This window comes from Macaca mulatta, chromosome 3 (assembly GCF_049350105.2).
Source record: "Macaca mulatta isolate MMU2019108-1 chromosome 3, T2T-MMU8v2.0, whole genome shotgun sequence".
NCBI lineage: Eukaryota > Metazoa > Chordata > Mammalia > Primates > Cercopithecidae > Macaca > Macaca mulatta.
In genome coordinates this window covers 37,425,500-37,447,533 of record NC_133408.1, presented here as the reverse complement: position 1 = coordinate 37,447,533, position 22,034 = coordinate 37,425,500, and the positions used below count along the sequence as shown (strand labels likewise).

Sequence of the window (22,034 nt, the reverse complement as noted above, 5' to 3'; positions counted from 1 at the left end):
CACATCCAGCTAACTTTATTTTTTGTAGAGAAGGGGTCTTGCTGTTGCCCAGGCTGATCTCAAACTCCTGACCTCAGGCAATCTTCCCACCTCAGCTTCCCAAAGCTCTGTGATTACAAGTGTGAGCCACTGCACCCAGCCAATCACACATAATTTTGACTGCTGGTACATGAAATAGAGGATTACTGGTCTTGTAAATTTTCACATCTTTTTTTTAAAGTTTGCTCTGTGTATACTACAAAACATTTGTGGTATTATGCTAAAACATTCTTCATAAAAATTCACATTTTGTCCTTACAAATGATTACACTCATTTTTTTTATTCCACCCCAAAGTCCACCCCTCAAATCTGGGAAATAACAATTTTATAAGAATTTTTAAAAGAAAAAAAACTTTTATTACTTATCATTCAGGTTTTCAGACATATTTTTTGCATTGGAATATCTCCTTTCACCCCTGAAGGGCACTGAACAATAAAGGTGAAGGACTACAATAAAATGTCCCATATTGACTTTTAAAATGTATTAATCGTCTTTTAGTGTCATGAGATCATGTGGAAAGAAAAGTAATGTGAAATCAGACCAGGCTCTCCTGGACTGATAGAGGAGGAGCTGCTGTTCCTTAGATATATAACCCAGGAAATTTTTTTTATTGTGACTAATTCATTAGACATTCTATGTTCTACATTTATTGCTCAATAAAATAAATAAATAATGAGGTAAAGATACACTTCATTACAGAACATTCTATTGTCTATGTAGGTACTTGGGGAGGGTAGATGAGTTTTTAAAAAGCAGTTTAACATTTTTCTGGTTCTTATTTACAACTCTAGACTACAGATTTCAGGGAAAGGGGAAGACAGTGAGGACAAAGAATCTGTTCTAATCTAAACATTCTTCACGATTTAGTGGTAATTACTTCTTTTAAGGTTCAGTCACCTTCAAAATATTACACGATAAAAAGAAGAGAAAAATATTACATGGTTCATAGCCAAGAACATTAATAAGAGTACTTTCTAAAGTATAATCATTATTTTCATTTTCTATTTAAAATTTTTCATTTATCATCTCAGTTGCCAAATTTCAATCTTCATTGATTAAAAACACAGCAAAACTCCTTGCATACAAATTTATTCAGGTTTGCAAACATTAAATCATCATTAGATTAGAATGACAAGCATGACAAAATTAATATGGCAAAAGAGGTTTGGGGAAATATAAACTCTAAAATGTATTGAATTAGGTTTTAAATTGAACCCATATAAGCTTAAGTTCAATCAAAACTAATATTGCACACTTTTTAATCAATTATTTCATAATCATCCCTCTAAATCCTTTAATTTACCAAGAAATCCTATCTAAAAAGTTTTCTAAAGTCAGCCATAAAATACCACTTAAATGCAAATTGGGTCTAAACTTCCACTAAGTCCATCAAATGTCACCTTACTTCATCAAATCACTTTACATGAATGAATCTTAAAAATGTCTTCAGCGTTCATTAGTGTTACAATTAAGAACCATATTATATTGAAAATAAAACAACATATTTATTTTGAACGATCATGGATTTAAACTCTTTAAAATAACTTATCATGCAAGTCACATGATATTAAGCTCATTTATAACTTCTAAACAAAATTTAAACCTCTACAAAGCTAATGTTTAGGCCAGAGCAACAGTTCTGCTTTTTCAACTACATCTAATAGAAGAACCTTTGTTGGTTCCTTTAACACAATCTTGTCGTTAGCAAATGATTACAGAGGAGGTTAGGGCTGGAAATGTAAGTTTGAGAGTCATCACTGTGAATCCATGAGAAAGCATGAGGGCCACAGAGGCTGAATATGAGCCGAGCAGAGAACACGCCACAAGATGCCCCTTAGAAGACAGGCAGTGGGAGTTGGAGTTGGGTGGGGCACGTAAAGTAGGATCCAGATGAGTTACCCTTCACTTCCTCTTTAAAAGCCCCCACAGGGTGCAGTGGCTCACGCCTGTAATCCCAGCCCTTTGGGAGGCCAAGGCAGGCGGATTTCCTGAGCTCAGGAGTTCAAAATCAGCTGGGACAACACAGTGAAACCCCGTCTCTACTAAAATACAATAATAATAATAATAATAATAATAATAATAATAATAATTAGCCGGGTATGGCTGCCTGCGCCTGTAGTCCCAGCTACTCAGGAGGCTGAGGCAGGATAACTGCTTGAACCCAGCAGGCAGAGGTTGCAGTGGGCCGAGATCAAGCCACTGCACTCCAGCCTGGGCAACAAAGCAAGACTCCGTCTCCAAAAAAAAAAAAAAAGGGGGGGAGCCTCCTTTGTAAGTATCAAAATAGATGCATTTGGTAATCACACTGGAATAGATCTCCAGTATTAATGTTTTAATGCCTAATATTTTGCTTTCCCCCAATCACCATCTTTCATAAATGAGAAAAAAGAAAATATTTCAAAAATAGAGACTTTTGTAAAATTAAGAATCACAAGAATATGAAATCTTTAATTTATTTGAAGCTGAACAAGTTGCAATGAACTAATCAGAATAAGAATTACATAATTTGATACTTTTGGGATATAACTTTGTATCTTATTAATGGGATCCAGACGGAGATTTGACAGTTACGAAAAGTATTCAAAAACTGTTGTAAAATTTTAGTTCATCATCTTTCCTCCAGAAAAATCACCTGTAAGATGAGAAAACATGAAAGAAACATTGTGATGAAATGGGCCAATTCTAACCCATATCTCAGTTTTCTGGGCTCAATGAGGAGTCTTGGGAGGCTCCACTAGGGTGTGCTCTGTCCCGCCCCCCATAATTTCATCTATACTTCCCTGCAGATGGTTCCAACTCTGAACCCCAAAAGCAGGTGGGCCTGGGTTAATGATGGCAACAACTCACACCTCACTGGGAGGCAAATCGAGAGAACTGGCTAAAACCATCCACACAGGGTGAAGTTGGCTTGGGCTGGAACCCCAGTTTGGTTACTTAGCTGGCAAAATGACCTTAGGTGAGCTACTTAACATCTTTCAGCCTGAGCCAGAGATGCCCCATCTACAAAATGGAGATAATACTTAAGGAGCTGTGAGGATTAAAATGAAAGACATGCAGGATCATCAATAAATGTTAGCTGTAGTTATGACACTCCGTCTTCTCCAAGAGAAGTGGTTGGCACTCGAGCTGTGCAAACCTCCTCAGGATAAACCACAGAGGCATAGCTAGGGCACATAGCCTCAAAACATGAACAGGGAGGGCACTTAAGTAAAAAGTCCACCTCATATACCAAAACCAAGGCAAACAAGATGGAAATTCTCTTACAGGTTCCTGATTAAAGAAAAATCATGTTGACATGTTTATCTGCATTAAAAGAATTTTAAAACATGGGTTCCTACTCTTCTCTCCATCATGCTGGCTCTTTGGCCTGGTAGAGTGAGTAGTACAGCTACTGAGTCTTCAAAAAGAAAGGAAAAAAAAATTACCACAAAATATGCCAAAGTTACCAGCAAGAACAGGTTATAAGATGGACCCATATGAATAGATTTCGCCTTGTTTCTGTTTCATTGTTGCACTTCCTTCTATTAACTGCACAAATGGAACACTACTTTAAATCATCACATCTGTGGGATGAAAATTCTTAACACTTCCTTCTTAATGCATTGTGGTAGTTATATGTAAAGTATCCTAACAAAAGCTAAACTTATTAATAAATCATTATATTTATAATATAATAACTTTAATGTAAAACTGTCTAAAACACACATTTCTGAAGTCAACCACAGCATGCATGTACTCTGTAAGGTTGTCAAACTTGTGACATACAAGAGCCATGTTAAAGATGAGAGCTTCTCAAATTTACGATAGTATTATTTTTTCCTCCAAGCACTGACTATTGCTCTTAAAATTCTTCTGAATCAGTTGAGCTGGAATGACAAAAAGATTTCCAACATGTTTGTATTCGATGTTGATCCCTAAAGCCTGCCATATAAAGATTAATCATTTCTTGGCCAGCCAGTCTTTAATGTTGCGATTCACTTAGTCATTGTGCTGGAAAACTGTTTCTATTTCATATAAACCTAAGGAAGAAGAAGAAGAAATAGGGAAAGAGGAAAAGGAGGAGATGGAGACAGAGAAAGAGAAAGAAATAGAGGACAGTTTACCAACCAAATACAATAATCCGGGAACCTTCCTTACCTCTTCCGCAGAAAAAATAAAACCAATTTCATCCAATAAAATAAAATACTACTGGAAATAAAAATTACCTCAACCAATCCCTCCTCTCAAGAGATGAAATGACTAAACCAAATATCAACTAACACACACCTTTTGAAGTGTGAAAGCATATGTAGATGACAGCAGCCTGGTTTAACATTCACCGGAAGCTGGCCGAAGCTGAGGGTTGGGACAGATAACCAGATAATGTGGGGGAAGCCAAGCACATTCTCTGGCCTCCATCTGGTTTCACTTGGACTTGCTGAACACTGTACTGTCACACTTAGAATCCACTGGTCAGCTTGAATTATGTTGACTGGAATCTCTGGGGATAGGTTTTGCAATCACGAAGAATCCTTGTTTGAGAAAATCTTCCTCTAAAATGAATGAAAAACTGTGTAACTTGGATAGAAACTTCAACACCAATATAAAAGAATTCAAAGATTCTAGTCACTCTCTTCTGTAAATGAATATTTACAAGTTAGTAACAACATGCTATGAATCTGTACAAGAATGAGGCTCAGCCATGAAATTCTTCCTAGAAAAGGTGGCGTAGCAGTATTCCTTTTAGCAATTTTTCAGGCTGGTTTAGGAGAAATCTCTTTTAGATGGAGAAAAATTGTATTTGTGGATTATAAAAAAATTTTGTTGCCATATTTGTGGAGGGAAACTGACTCTTTGAAAAGCAATTTAAACATGGGTATCCATCTATTTCACAACCAATCAACCAACACTCTCCCATGACAGTGCAGGGTACAGTGGGAAGACAGCAAACCTGGGTTCTTATTAAAATTCAAGTACTATCTCGAGCCAGACACAGGTTTTTCTATGCAAAACCTAGCAAAATATATTTCTTCCCTTTGGTAGTAATCTTTTAAATAACTAAAATAGTTACCTAAATTCAACATGAATATATAACAAACTACTGTTTCTTCCTACTATGTTAATCCTTGGAGTTTGTTTACATGTTAGCTTTTAGGATATTGTGCCCCCTGGAGAATTCACATCTAGGAATAAGATTTCCATAGTACAAATCAACCTTTTGACACTGCTACATCAAAATTCTAGTAGCAACAGATAAACTGAAACTGCCTACAGTCATTCTTGACTGGGGCAGGATGACATGGTGCCAGTCTCCCAATGCCACGACCAATTTGATGATACCTATGTCATCACGATAGACAAAATACAGCACAGCTGGCACTAATGTCATTCTTATCCTGGAAAAGGTTCACCCCAAAATCTCCAGGTATGGGGATTTTTTTTTTTAATCGCAGCCTGCAAAGCTGTGTTTATGAAGTATTTCACACAGACTCACTGAGTTCTCGTCATAATTCTATGAGACAAAGAGTCACGTTTGTCTCACTCTATTCAACGGGTATATTTTGTAAACTGGGATGTATAATTTAATGTTTGTTAATCACAGTTTAAGCACTTGAGAAAAGGTTAGGTCCTAAAGGAATTCTAGGGAGAATCTTTTTATAAACCGCAGGCTTTGGCTATTTAAAAAAATCACTCCTGATTTATGTGAGACCTTATTATTCAGTTTGCTCAAATCTGAATGCACCTATATTTCTATCAGGTAGATCCCATTTTACATATGAAGACATAGACAGAGGTTAACGTCCTTTCTCAAGGTCACAAAACTAGTCGTTGCAAAATAGATCGTATCTCAGAGCTCCAAACTCCCCATCCTCGTTTAGTCCACCAGGCTATGCTGCTTCTCTGACTGAACTGAAAGTAGATTACAATAAAAGATTACCATAAAAGTTTGATTCTCCCATTCACCACTTCATGGACTGTCTTTAGAAGTACAATACAAAAAAAATTGATTTGGTATTCACCTTTGGTATTTTTCATTGCAATGAAGCAGCAGAGAATGTGACTAAAAGAGCCTCACTCATAGACCACACCGATGCATATGTTTTCAGAGTAATCATCTAAAAAAAAAATCAGCAGGCTATTAGGATTCTGGCTAATTAAAATAGATGAATTTGCTTTAAAAACAAAAACAAAAACAAAAAAAAACTCCCACATTTTCCGAGTAAGTCTCCCCGAGTCTTCCTATCACACCTCTGGTAGCACTTTATGATCTGGGGGTACTTTGGATGTGAAAGTATAGTTTGGAAGCAGAGCATGTGTGGTGATCACTGTTTCCTTAGTTTAAAAGTGGTAAAAGGCCAGGTGTGGTGCCTCATGCCTGTAATCCCAGCACTTTGGGACGCTGAGGCAAACGGATCACTTGAGGTCAGGAATTTGAGCCCAACCTGGCCAACACGGTGAAACCCCGTCTCTACGAAAAATACAAAAATTAGCCAGGCATGGTGGCACGCGCCTGTAGTCTCAGCTACTCAGGAGGCTCAGGCAGGAGAATCACTTGAACCCGCGAGGCATAGGTTGTAGTAAGCCAAGAAGATCTAGCCACTGCGCTCCATCCTGAGCAACAGAGCAAGATTCCACTCAAAACACAAACAAAAAGTGGTAAAAGACAGAGAGCCAGAGGCAGGAAAGCTGAATATGAGTGAGTGACACAGCTCTACAGGCAGCCCCTATCCTTGCTCCATTCCATCCAACAGAGGCATGGGCCCTAGCAGGTAGTGCACAGGCAGGATTTGGACCCCAGGGCAGCAGACAATTGTACTAGTGATAGATTCCTAATAAGCCACGGATACCTAACTAACTCCAGCTGGGTCAGTCAACGTCACTCTGCCTTTTGGGATTCTGGAATCAGGTCTCAGACACGCTCTTGAAACTGAGGGGATGGAAAAACATGAGCTGAGACTGTCACATAGGACAGGAGGCTCAGATGGCTAGAGAAAGACAGTCATCGGAAAGAGAGGAATGAAACTGATGAGCAGGAAGAAGCTTGTTTCAAGTGACCTCTAGGTCAGAGAGGTAAAAGCAGAGACAGATGAGGCAGACAAAGCTTCTGAGTAGTATCTAGTGGAGTTCCAGCCCCTGGTCCCTTGGGAGACCTGGAATTCAGAATGTGAAATACCCTTGTAGTCCTGGAATTAGCATTTTTCTAACACTTGCTATCAAAATAACCTTAATTACTGATTAGGACACAGTCCCCTCCCCTCAAAAAAAAATTTAAGAACATTGATATGGTCAGAGAAACTGCACCTAGAGTGCATCAAGTCCTTTTATTACCAAATTTAGAATACGTGAGAACTGACTTGCTGAAATGGCTCCTTCTCTAGGAGCATGTGGAGATGAAGGCAAATGCCATTCCTGCATAGATGTAAACACAGGCCTCCTGTCCTCCTAGTCATCAACTGTGCTGCAAAGAAGGGCTGTCCTCAAGGTGAGAGGCAGAGTTCCACCATTCCCAAGCTGGCACTTGAAATGTAATACGTCACACAGTGACTCCATGTATTTTACATAGTACAGAAAGAGATGTATATACAGATAGAGACACAGATATGCATGTAAAATAGGCTTTGGGGCCTATTTTACATGCACATCTCTATGAGTCTCTACATGTGTCTCTTTATCTGTCACGGTGGCTCATGCCTGTAATCCCAGCTCGTTGGGAGGCCAAAGTAGGAGGATTGCTTGAGCCCAGGGCTTAACACCAGCCTGGGCAACACAGTGAGACCTGTCTCTATTTAAAAAAAAAAAAAAAGTCAGATATGGTGTCGCACACCTGTAATCCCAGCTACTCAGGAGGCTGAGGCGGGAGGATTGCTTGAGCCCCAGGAGGTCGAAGCTGCAGTAAACTGAAATTGTGCCACTGCCCTACAGCCTGGGTGACAGAGCAAGACCCTGACAAAAAAATAAAAATTAAAAAAATAGGCTTTTGCAGTGTGGACTGGGTATGTATCAAATTCATTTTCAAACATTTCTACAGAAAATTACATTCCAAGGTCCATACAACACCATTTGCAAGATCAAAAACGAGAGATGCACTCCCCAAATAACTTTCTTTTCATGATGTTTGAGTCTGGTATCTTTCACTTAGGAGTTATATATTTAAAAGGGCCTGGATTAACAACAACAACAAAAAATCCCAACTCTATTACTTACTAGCTCTATAACCTCAGAAAAGTTCTAAATAACAACTATAACACCTACTAACAAGATGTTTATAAGAATTACATTATTAATAAGTAAAAGTAATCTAGAAGACCTGGCATTTCAGAGGCACTTAAAAAGCCTCCTTTTCTTTAAACTTATTTTTTTCTCAGCCTTCATCGATCCACAACTGAATATTATTTTAGTCCATTTCTGTATCTCAGTTCTCTTTTACCCTGTACAATTTCAGATGCTCCAAACTGAGCCTTCTCATTATTGTAGAAGCTGGACTCTATCTTACAACACATTCACTCAAATTTGACTACTTAGTGTGGACTCTGACTACCAGCTGGCCAGATGAATTGAGCAGAGACTGAACTTATTCCTAAAAGAACTAATTGAACTTATTCCTGAATCCCTGAAGCTTAAGGTTCAGTCATTAACATCCCTACCCACTGCTGCTGATCTCTCATCCTAACCAGATATCTCAATATCTCCACTGCTAACTATTTAGACCAGTTTTCTCCACTTGACTATGGGATGTTCCTTTCCTTTTCAGGGATTTTTTTATTTGTTCTGGGCTGGTCCTTTCTTCACTCCAAGGCTGAGGACTCTTGATTCTTTCCAAAAAATAACCTCAAATAAGGTCAGGTGTGTTGCTAGCTTTCAGTAGCTCCTTACAATAATTGGATATTTATGCAAATCTTGGCAATCTTACATGGTCAGCCCAAGCTAAGCACAGACAGAGTTCCTATAGGCCTATGGACCTAATTACATACGCCGATAGCTTTTTCTGAAGACAATCCATTTACATTTGAACTCCCTAAGAATTTAGTTTGACAGAAGCATCAAGAGACAGATTGTGCCTTATAATATCAAAGATATTTAAAAAGTTATGTTAATGTAATTCTGCCACTTTTTGGCCATATGATGCATGTAGCCATTTAACCTTTAAGACTTTGTAAAATGGTGATAACATACTTGCAGTCCTTGCTTTGCACAGCTTTGAGATGCATAAATTTCAGTTACCACAGTTTAATCAACATCATTCTGCCAATAAGAAGACTCAAATGTCAGTTACTATGGTAAATTAATCAATCATAATTACATAAAAGAAACTTCACCATTAGCTCTTCAGTGCACCAATCACTGAGTAAATAACAGATGTGTATCATGATCCATGACCAATCATGTCACTTCTCTCAAAGTCTGTCAGCGATTGGTCACTGTGCATCTGAGTTCATACACAGACAGCAAAGCATATAGCTGTGGTGCCTCCATGTCTCACAGTGATTAACCCACTTGACATTTTACAAAAATGGGTAATCCAAAGAGGGAAGTGGGCAGCAAAGATGAAAGTGCAGCAATGAAACACTGGTAAACTCAAAGTGAAATTTGAATCAAACATAAATGACGTTTAGAGAAGAAATAGCTGACTATGGGAATGACATCTAAGAGACACGAAGGACATCTAAGAGACACTGGATGTGCAGCCACAGGCAGTTGGTGAAGTCAGCTTCACATAAATTAGCAAAAGAATGAAGACGTCCCAGAGGAAGTGATGCCAGCAAAACAACTTCACATTAATGGAACTCACTGAAAGCACAAAGGATGAAATATGGGAAACTGATCCAAACTTAGAAAGGAGTATGGAAATTCACCAAGGCATAGAAAAGATGCTAGGCCCGACTTATATTGTATGACAAGATGAAGAAGACAGGCACTGTTCCAACTACTCTTGATAAGTTTTTAATTCTCAATTCTTCTAATTTTATTTATTTTTATTTTTATTTTTTTGGAGATTGAGTTTCGCTCTTGTCACCCAGGCTGGAGTGCAATGGCACGATCTCAGCTCACTGCAACCTCTCTCTCCTGGGTTCAAGCAATTCTCCTGACCCAGCCTCCCAAGTAGCTGGGTTTACAGGTGCCTGCCACCATGCCCAGCCAATTTTTGTATTTTTAGTAAAGACAGGGTTTCACCGTGTTGGCTAAGTTGGTCTCGAACTCCTGACCTCAGGCCATCTACCGTCTCGGCCTCCCAAAGTGTTGGGATTACAGGTGTGAGCCCTTCATCTAATCTTTTACATTACAGTATACTAAATCAATACCAGTTTTTTCATTTCCGTACACATTTGTAACTCACAAGAGAATTTTTAATGTTTTAACAAAAACATTCAAAGGTCATGGGAACACTCGAGTTGTTCCCACTATTATTAAGATTGTTTTGTGTAGTTCAGCTTGCACCATCACTGTTCCAGTCCTGCACTACTGTGCAAAATGAGGACTGCTTTTTGGAAAGGTATAGTAAGGATTAGAATATATGATGTTCATAAAGTATCTGTTGAGGGATGAGGATGGAAGGCAAGCAAGGGCTAACTTCTGAAGAACTCTGCACGCCTTTAATGCTGAAAGTTAATTATAAATTCCTTATGGATGACAGAAAACCACGACAGGGATTTAAGGAGAGTGGCAGGGCAAGATCTGCGTTTTAGAAAATTAACAGGTCATATTCTGCACGATGGATTTTAGCAAAATTTGTCTAAAAGAATAAACTGAATTAATTTATTTGAGAGTTAAAAAGTCTCTACACTAAGGCTATGGCCATGAGGGCAGAGAAGATAAATCATCTTTAAGAAATATTTAAATGTGGGATTGACCAAAGGTGGTGACTAACTGGAGACAGATGTTGATAATGGCTACAGGTGACTGGCTAGGGTAATATTTTGCTGACACTTGTTGGATGCAATGTGCTAGGTACTGTCCTATGGGCTTTACATCTACATACCAGCTCAGTTAATCCTAACAACCTCAGAAGGTAGCTTCTCTTATTATCACTGTTTAGAGAGAAGGGAAATGAGGAGCAGAGAAGGTGACTTGCGTAGGGTGGCACAGCTAGTAAATGGTGCTGCTAGAACAAGCCCAGCCCTGTCCAATTCCACAGCTACAACCTGAACCCACTCTCACCCTACCCATCCAGTGGGCCATCCTGCACTTAACACCCTTATCACTCAGTGACGCACTTAGCGCCCTTCCATGCTGCAGTCCCTTCCTGCCAGTCTGATCCTTCCTTTTGTCCCACAGCAAACACTACTACATGACTGCACTACAGGACCAGCACTGTCCTTCTCTTCCTACCATCAAAAAAGTTCTCTTCAAAAAACACGGGATCAACTGCTTATCTCCTGACCAACCTGCCTTCCATGTTGTTTACCGTTTAAGTAAATAATTACTTGGAACAAGGGGAAGATAAAGAACACGCCATATATCTGAGAAGAAAAATAATTTTATGTATTTTATAACCCTTCCATGTATAAGTTGCCATTTACAGATTAAAAATCTTTTGAGAAGGGGAAGACAGTGTAGATGAAATTATTTTTAACCCACCTGATTTCTAGCTTTCCACCCTATATGGGCTCCTATTGTCTCTTATCTTTTGTTTTTAGAAAGCACACCTTGCTGAGGGAAAGCCTCTTAAGGAAGTGTAGGTAAAGGATCATAATGGCTAGCTTTTTTCACATACTTTCCCAGAACTTTCTAGAAAAAGCTGTTAGTCTTCAAATGTCCCAGAAAGGACTGGCTTTTTATACTTATCTTCTCTAATTAATGATCAATTTTATCATAAGAATCTTTAAAGTTAAACAGATACATTTCTATCATTTTCCTTCTGCTGCCTAAAACTTGAATATAGTTGTATTGTTCATTCCCATTAATGAGATTTCCACTATATAAATTTGTTTTCCATTCTGACTGCTGAGTTATTTATCGAGGTCTATGAGAAGTCTAGATGAATTCTAAAACTATCCATAGAAGAAAAACAAATCTATCATGCTGGTATTAAGTTATATTTTAGTTATTCAGTTTATGCCAAAACACAGAAAATTGGTAGATGACAATTTAAATGGGTTACCAAAGAGTTACTCAGAAATCAATCTCCCAATCATAGATTTATGCTTAAAGGGAAAAATATTCATTCAATTCTTGATTTATACCAGTCATTCATAAAAGTCCTCAACAGATAAGGACCATAAATTTCCCTTCTGTAAAAGCGTAAATCAGTGCCATAGGAGGAGAACAACAGGCCTGTCTCCCTGAGTTCACTTCACTTCAATAGTAGCTTATAGGGAAGAAAAACAGAAGGTAATTTTTAGTTTTGTAGTTCTAACAATTTGTCTACTACTTAAAAAAAAAAAAAAAAAGCTGACAATTGTATGACTCTCAAGTTTGAAAAAACATAGGCCTCAAGATTTGAATACTTATCCACATAGAGAATATAGTAATGATATTGATTAATAAATAATTTATTTGGCTAGAAACGGCTTTGGTCAGTCCTGCTACTTAAAAAAATATATATATTGTGCTGCTCTTCTTAGATATTTTAGGTTTTATTTTTCCAAGGATAAAAAATATTTTTTGTTTTTTGAGACAGGGTCTTGCTCTGTCACCAAGGCTGGAGTACAGTAGTGCTATCATAGCTCACTGCAGCCTTGACCTCCTGGGCTCAAGGGATCCTCATGCCTCAGTCTCCCAAGTAGCTAGGACTAGAGGTGCACGCCACCACGCCTGGCTAATTTTTTATTTTTTGTAGAGATGGAGTCTCCTTACATTGCCCAGGCTGGTCTCGAACTCCCAGCCTCAAGAGATCCTCCTACCTCCGCCTCCCAAAGTGCTGGGATTACAGGTGTGAACACTGTGCCCAGCTAATATTTTTGAAGAGAAATTCTTTGAAAACTAAACTGTGCATCAGTCAATCAGCAGAAAACAAATTGATGCAGCAAGATTTATAAGAGCTGTATCTTCAAATTTCTCATTTTTCTTCCCACAATAATATTGAAGTCTCCTGTTTATATCAGTGTGAAAAGATTTCCTGAATCGCCCTACATAGTTCATAAAATCCTTATATTTGAGGGTGGCATCACTAGGCTTAAATGTTTTAGGAATATATTTCCAAAGAAAAGATTTATCTAAACGTAAGCATTCTAAAAAGATACCAAATATCTACATCAAGCTACTGTGATTATCACACATAGCGGCACAAAATAATCTTCTTACAATTTTGTTCAAAATGAGCTATAAAACAACATTCCAAAAATTAAATTAGTATGGCCGGGCATGGTGGCTCACACCTATAATCCCAGCACTTAGGCAAGCCGATCACCTGAGGTCAGGAGTTCGAGACCAGCCTGGCCAACATGGTGAAACCCCGTCTCTACTAAAAATACAAAAATTAGCTAGGAGTGGTGACACGCACCTGTAGTCCCAGCTGTTTGGGAGGTTGAGGGAGGAGGATCACTTGAACCTGGAAGGCAGAGGTTGTAGTGAGCCAAGATTGTACCACTGCACTCCAGTCTGGGTGATAGAGACTCATCTCAAAAAAAAAAGAAAAAATTAGTACGTATTTGCCAAGAACCATTTGTTTAATGTTCAGAACATTCAGAGGGAAAAAACAAATGGTTTGACTTATTTTCACTCTGTTATTTACAGAGGATGCAACATTAGAAAAATTTTGGCCGGGCGCGGTGGCTCACGCCTGTAATCCCAGCACTTTGGAAGGCCGAGGCGGGCGGATCACAAGGTCAGGAGATCGAGACCATGGTGAAACCCCGTCTCTACTAAAAATAGAAAAAAATTAGCCGGGCGCAGTGGCGGGCGCCTGTAGTCCCAGCTACTCGGGAGGCTGAGGCCGGAGAATGGCGTGAACCCGGGAGGCGGAGCTTGCAGTGAGCCGAGATTGCGCCACTGCACTCCAGCCTGGGTGACAGAGCGAGACTCCGTCTCAAAAAAAAAAAAAAAAAAAAAAGAAAAATTTTACAAGGTTGAATTATAATTTTCACAGCAGAGAAACTGATATGGTGTCTGATCTTCTGGTCTCTGGAAGGAATTTTCCTAATCCATTCAGAATCAAAAGCAAAAGCAAAACAAAAATCAGTTTACAGACTACTGAGTTACATAGTACAGTCCTACCTGGAAATATATCTCCTTTATATTTAGGATACTTTTTTTTTTTTTTTTTTGAGACGGAGTCTCGCTCTGTCGCCCAGGCTGGAGTGCAGTGGCCGGATCTCGGCTCACTGCAAGCTCTGCCTCCCAGGTAGGCGGAGCCTGCAGCTGGGACTACAGGCATCCACCACCTCGCCCGGCTAGTTTTTGTATTTTTTAGTAGAGACGGGGTTTCACTGTGTTAGCCAGGATGGTCTCGATCTCCTGACCTCGTGATCCGCCTGCCTCGGCCTCCCAAAGTGCTGGGATTACAGGCTTGAGCCACCGCGCCCGGCCAGGATACTTTTTATAGAAAACAAAACCGGGGGGGAAAAAAAAAGCCATTGCTTCCATGACTAAAACACAACTCAGGTTCTTTATCGATTAACCTCATTCCCGAATATTCTCACTGCCCAAAACAAATCTGTCTTATAAAAGCATAGAAACCTGCTTATCCCAAGAAATTCTCTTTGATGAAGATTCCATTAGCCCTGCTCTGTATTCTCTCTGCTTAGCCAATCTGCTCAAAAGTTAATTGTTCTTTTGACAGGAATCATACAATTTAACTACATAATTTCCTCCTCCTAAGACAGAAAATTCAGGGCCTGGTTAATCAATAAAAATTTTCCTCTTCTCTCCTGTCTGATTTAAACCAAGTCAACTATATTGGCCACAATAAAAAATGTAAATTGTTGGAATCATTTGTGCTTAAATTATCTTATGGAAAAGGTGACAGTTCTCACCAACCAATCTATTTTCTCTTTACAACCTGGATTTACAATAGTTTCCTGCAGCTCCTTATTGGTTAGGATTATTCCCTAGATTTTAAGAGTGAAAGGAAATATTTTTAAATGGACACAGATACATTTTTAAATTAACATATCTATAATGTTAATGAGTGTTCATTACACATTTGGCAGATATATAAATTAGCCACCCCATTAATATCTCTGATAATATACAGGGTAAAATGAGGTAACAATATTAAGTACTTAGCAAAGGCATTGCAACATTCACTAAATGGTATCTATTTTTATGATTACTTCTGAATATCAGATCAGTTGTTTCTGGTATTTTTTCCCAGGAATTAATAGTCTATCATGTTTGTATCATTTCCTCTCCCTCATCCTAAGTACCCCCACTTTTCCCCCACCTTTCATCCCCAGCCCAACTCCTGTGTTGCCAGAGTAGGGTTTTCATTCATTTCATTAGATATGCATATAAACTCAGAGCTACAGAAAGAAATAATCTGATGTTTTCTGGGTGTGTGTGATGGGGTCTTGCTATGTTGCCCAAGCTGGTCTCAAACTTCTAAGCTCAAGCAATCCTCCTCCCTCAGCCTCCCAAGTTACTAGGGTTATAGGCATGAGCCACCACACCCAGAAATAATTTGATTTTTCAAAAGGACTTCCAGTATTAAGAAATATTAGTTATATTCTATAGTACTTTTCATGTCAATGAATCCACTTAGCTTCCAACCCATTAACTTTTATTTAGATTTGACTCAAGTTACAACGTACACATAAGCCAAATGTTCTTTCCTATGGGTTTTTCACTCTTGAATTCACCACTGCCTTAAGTATTTTCTAATTTTTTTTTTCTGAAAGAATTCGAAGTGAGAATAATAGCAGTTTTTAAATATTGATCCTTTGACCACCTATGCAAAAGTAGTTTGGTTGGGTATAGAATGATTGCATTTGATTCATTCCACTTGAAGGTAGCAAGTTTTATTCTAATTAGATACAGAATTTTCTCTGTATTATGACATTCAGAAATCTTATTATAGATAGATACATCTCATTTTTGCTGTTGTTGTTAAGGCCTCATATCTTCTAATTTCTTATTTTATTTTGGGCAACATCCGGTCTGCTATTTAATTCCCCCACTCATCAACTATGCTTTACATTTCAAGAATCTCACAACTCCTGGACTGAAGCTATATGCCCACCTCAGCCTCCCAAAGTGCTGGTATTACAGACGGCAGTCACCGTATCTGGCCCACTTTCCAAGAGTCTCAAGCACCCAGAAACCAGGAAGGAAGGCAGCAGCCCTGGCAGCAGCTCTGTTATTTGAGGTTTAGAGCAGGTTCTCATAAACCTACAGTACTCTAAATGTCATCTTTAAATCAGAGGAGTTATGACTTTTGACATAACATCCATTGTCAAGCCCAAAAAACATGATCCCATCCAAGAGCTAACAGAAAGCTACCTCACTCCCTAGAGATACTCTCTAGCTGTAGACACTCATGCAGTGTAGAAAACTGTTCATTCTCCACTAATTTCACTTCAAAATACAATTAGTTTACAGACAGCAGCTCAATACTGAAAACTGAACCTTACATATAAAAACTAATGTCAATCTAAAACTTAGAAAATATTCACGAGATATTTAAGTCAAAAGGTTTTCTATCAGCAAGTAGCAAAAATTATAAAAATGCAGGTTTAAAAGGCTTTGGTAATTATGAACATCACAATTATTTAGTGACAAATAATAAATTTAACACTGATAACTAGAAGTGAGAGTCCAGCCGGGCGCGGTGCCTCAAGCCTGTAATCCCAGCACTTTGGGAGGCCAAGACGGGCGGATCACGAGGTCAGGAGATCGAGACCATCCTTGCTAACACAGTGAAACCCCGTCTCTACTAAAAAATACAAAAAAACTAGCCGGGCGAGGTGGCGGGTGCCTGTAGTCCCAGCTACTCGGGAGGCTGAGACAGGAGAATGGCGTGAACCCGGGAGGCGGAGCTTGCAGTGAGCTGAGATCCGGCCACTGCACTCCAGCCTGGGCGACAGAGCGAGACTCTGTCTCAAAAAAAAAAGAGAGTGCAGGCCAGGCTCGGTTGCTCACACCTGTAATCCCACCACTTTGGGAGACAGAGGAGGGTGGGCGGGTCACTGGAGATCAGGAGTTCGAGACCAGCCTGGCCAACATGGTGAAACCCTGTCTCTACTAAAATTACAAAAATTAGCTGGGTGTGGTGGCACACATTTGTAGTCCCAGCTGCTTGGGAGACTCAAGCAGGAGAATCACTTGAACCCAGGAGGCAAAGGTTGCAGCGAGACAAGATCATGCCCCTGCACTCCAGCCTGGGCCACAAAAAAAAAAAAAGAGAGTGCTGATTTGCTGTTAAAAAAAAAAAAAAAAATTGATAAAAGCTTTAATTTACTCTTTCTCAAGAAAGCCACTAAACAGTACAACAATCAAACAAATCCAAGTACTAAGCTTTAAAAAGAACTGTTTTTACATGGACACAGGGGAGGGGAACAACACACACTAGGGGCTATCGCGGAGGTGTGGAGGGAGGGAGAGTATCAGGATAAACAGCTAATGCACGTGGGGTTTAATACTTGGTAACAGGTTAATCTGTACATGTGTTTTTTTTGGGGGGTTTTTTTTGTTTTTTTTTTTGTTTTTTGAATAGCAAATAGTTTATTAGTACATGGTTTCAACGGGAGTAATAAATTCACATGAAAAGGAGACAATAATCAAGTCAAAAGAATAAATGATTACTAATCATCAGAAAATCTGTGGCCATTAGGGCTGGCACGTAAAAATCCAAAATCACTCAGAGGCCAAATCTTAAAGAAGATTCGTCCTCTTATTAGTCCATATGGAATAGGTCCATAGTATCTGGAATCTGTAGAATTCTGTAGATTATCACCTTCTAACCAAACATGACCCATTGGCACCTCGGGCCCCAAAGAACCCTGAAGACCTTCAAACGGGACACAGGTGGGCCTTTCTCACCTCTGTACATGTTTATCTATGTAACAACCCTGCACATCCTGCGCATGTATCCTGAAACTTAAAATAAAATGAAATTTTTAAAAATGTTCTTGAGACATCACAAATTCTTCCATAAAGATTCTCTTTATGTTAAAAGGAATATAATGAGATAACATTTACTTTCTCTAAAATAACAACTTGCTATAATCCTACTTACTGTTGAACCGCATACCAAGCTGTGTAAAAGACAAAGTAAATCCCAAAATTAAGTAAAAATCTTTCTTTATCCCCTCCCCCAAAAGATTAACAAGACTACTTAGAGGTACGATAAAGCAAACGATTAAAAAATGGGCAGGAGGAGTTCATTAGCACCTAACTAGATACCTAGATACTTAGGTATCTCTTTCAGATACAGTAAAATGATTACTGCTATCAAAGAAAAATTTGTGAGAAAGGAAAAATCCAAGAACAGAAAGGTGTTGAAACCATCTGAGTTGTAGTTTCCCTGCTGCTAGCAATCCATCAAACTGTGCAAAATAAATCCTATTGCATCTAACCTTTTAAAATCTTTTCTGTTAAACAACACTTTCAAATTCACCAAGTCAAAAATAACTGGGAAAAATTCAGTGCTAATGTGACAATACTGTTAATCCTACTATAATAGTATCACTACAACTTTTAAATCCAAAGGACACCAAATTGAATATTAAACAGCATTTTATTTTGTTTTTGCTCTAGGGTATGCTTTTCTTTGCACAGAAGTACGGAAGGCTCTCCAGTTTGCCACTGACAAGGAGATTCAAGTGCCAGAGAAAGATTCCAAAAACCCAAAGCTTGGGTGGCATGTTTCACAGTCACAGAGGTTGGGTGCATTTCTCATTATTACCTACTTCTGAAGCATTGGTACATCTCTAATGGCTTTGCATATTTTCCAATTTTACTTATTTATCTTTGCTTTTCCACATTTTGCCCTTGTGATTGTGAAACTTCTAGGTAGGGATTAATACTAGGCCATATTAAGCCTAGTTTTGTTATTTAGAGAAAGCTGTTAATTCTCTGTTAATAGCTTAGGGCATTTCTTGAACACTGGGAACTTTAGTACTTGATGAATACACAGGTAGTTCTCAACCTAAAAGCAGATTATGTTCCAAAAGTGTACATGTAATTCAGTTGTCAGAACTAGAAACATATTTTCCCATATGATCGATGCTATGAAAGATGACTAGGATACCTGACCAGCATTCAAAAGGCAACTGAGTCCATGACAAAGCTCCTGCTACAGAAGAATCCTACAGAACAGACCGTGGTATCCAGAGCACTCAATACTTTCCCAACAGCAATCCCCTGTGGACCTGCCGGGTGGGAGAAAGCGCCTCTGTGCTGACGTATCCCCAGACGCTCACTGCAGGTGAAGGAGCAGGCAGGTGCTCTAGTGTCACAGAGGAGAACATGAGCACAAGGGCAGATGCACAAGAGGGAGCAACAGTGGATCCCAATTACTGACTTTATCATCAAGTGGCCACAGAGATGCAGCATAACCTAAAAGGGAAGAACATGGATTCTGAAGCCAGAATGCCTAGGTTCAAATGCCAGTTCTGCCACTTCAGGCAAAGTCCTTAAGCTCTGTGAGCTTCAGGTTCCTGCTCTGTAAAAGGAATAAGGACTGCTTCCTCACAGGATTTGCTGCAAGGATTAAATAATACAGTTTGACCCTTGAACAACACAGGCTTCAACTGAGCAGGTCAAATGCATTTCAACCAAATGCAGATCAAAAATACCATATTCATCGGACACAAAAACCATGTAAATGTCATCTTTAAATCAGGAAAAAGGAGTTATGACTTTTGATACAACATTCTTTGTCAAGTCCACAAGAACATGGTCCCTACAAGAGCCAACAGAAAGCTACCTCATTGTCTAGAGATACCCTCTTTTTACATACATGGGTTCTTCAAGGCTGACTGTAAGACTGAGTATGTGCAGATTTGAGTATAGGCGAGGGGTGGGGGTGGTCCCGGTGTATACTGAGGGATGACTGTACATATAAAGTGCTGAGAACAGTTAACTTGCCCCAAGTTCTTGAGTGTATTTGTAATTATTGTTAATTTTCAGAAGTAGAACATCCTGGACTATGTACAGTATCGCCTGTGTATCTGCCTATAGCACCTCCCAAAATACACCCTGGAAAATCTTAACAATAAATGTCTTCACAAGGCCACTTCCATTATAGGAAGATTTCCAAGTTATGTCATGCTCATGTGAAGAGTTAGTCATTTAAGGCTATGTTTCGAGTCCTGTAGAGCAGAGAGATGAAATAATACATATTTTTTGATGCCACTGGTCTTTTTTTAAGCAAATGACTGCACTTTTGGCTGAGTGATATGCAGTGATCAGAAATTTCTAGGCTCCTCTTTGCTTTTTCTGGAGCATAGTGCTCTGTACCACCTGCCTGTGATTATCTGTAGTGAAGTGAATATTCCATTCTGTTCACTACCCATTGAGAAAACGGTCATAGTATAATGCCTTGGGACTTGTTTGTTTTTGAGACAGAGTCTCGCTCTGTCACCTAGGCCGGAGTCCAATGGCACAATCTCGACTCACTGCAACCTCCGCCTCCTGGGCTCAAGCGATTCTCCTGCCTCAGCCTCCCAAGTAGCTGGGATTACAGGCACGTGCCACCCAGCTCAGCTATTTTTTTTTTTTAAGTAGAGATCGGATTTCACTTTGTTGCCCAGGCTGCTCTTGAACTCCTGACCTCAGGTGATCGGGACTTATTTTTTATCCCTTTGTTGTAATCTGGCAGATTCTGACAGTGTCTATTGAGTTAGTAAAACTCAAGAAAAGTTGCTGTCAGTAGAGAAATCACTTGCAAGGGTTCCAATGTTGCATAAGTGAGTAATTAAGTCTTGCTTTGTATAAGATGCTTTGCAAACTCACTTCTGTCCCCACCACCTTACTAAAACTATTTTTTGTAAAACATCCAATGACTTCCACTTGCCAACCCGACAGAAGCCCTTCAGACTCTGATGTACCATATCTCAGCAGTCTGTGTCGCTGCTGGACACTGCTATTTTATTCACTCAACAAATCTCCCTCAGACACCAAATATGTGTGCCCAGCTCTGCACTAAACACTTTATGTAACAATGCAAAGAAAACTGTTAGAAAATCTAGAAAGGGAACAAATATATCATAGTATAAATATTTGATTACCAGTGTGATAAATCTTACAAAAGGGAAACACAGGGGGTAGTGAGCACAGATACTCAGGGTATTTTTGCCTTAGTATACTGAAGCAATCAACCTAGCCTAGGGGGTCAGAGAAGGTACTATTTAAGTGTACGCTTGAAGAGTCAGAACTTGACCGTAAAAGCAGCAAGTAGGAGAGAAAAACAAGAGACAGAGAAAGTTAGCAGAGAAAACAGCACAGACAATGGACACACAGCTGAAAAAAAGTTTGGCAAACTTGAGAAGCTAAGATGGTCAGACCACATGGACCAGAAAGAACATGAAGAGTTGGGGAACTGGCTGGAGAGGTGGGCAGGGGCAGCCCGTGTCCCAGCTCTATTTGTTCCATAGCTTTAAACGTAAAATTATTTACACTTTAGATTATTGCCAAAACTAGAACCTCAGCCTGCGGCTGTAGGGTTTGCTAGTTTTTTTGTTTTTTGTTTGTTTTCATACAGAGTTTAGCTCTTGTTGCCCAGGCTGGAGTGAGATGGCACAGTCTCGGCTCCCTGCAACCTCTGCCTCCTGGGTTCAAGGGATTCTCCTGCCTCAGCCTTCCTAGTAGCTGGGATTACAGTCGCCCGTCACACCCAGCTGATTTTTGTATTTTTTAGTAAAGACGGGGTTTTTTACCATGTTGGCCAGGCTGGTCTTGAACTCCTGACCTCAGGTGATCTACCCGCCTTGGCCTCCCAAAGTGCTGGGATTACAGGCGTGACCCACCATGCCCAGCTGCAAAGCTCACTTCTATCACTTTCTGGGTTCTAACCAACTGGGCATAACCACTCATAACATCCACAAATAACATCTGACAGACAGATGGGGATCAGAACATGGGCTTTATTTGAGGCATGGTCGCACACAACCCCAGAGGCTTCTGGTAAATGTGCTG

The 22,034-nt window shown here is 39.4% G+C and overlaps 1 protein-coding gene across 4 annotated transcripts in view; it reads right to left on the bottom strand.

Moving 5' to 3' along the window:
* Positions 1 to 22,034, bottom strand: part of SDK1 (sidekick cell adhesion molecule 1) — a 964,538-nt gene that overhangs the window by 822,917 nt on the left and 119,587 nt on the right. The window lies entirely within an intron of this gene.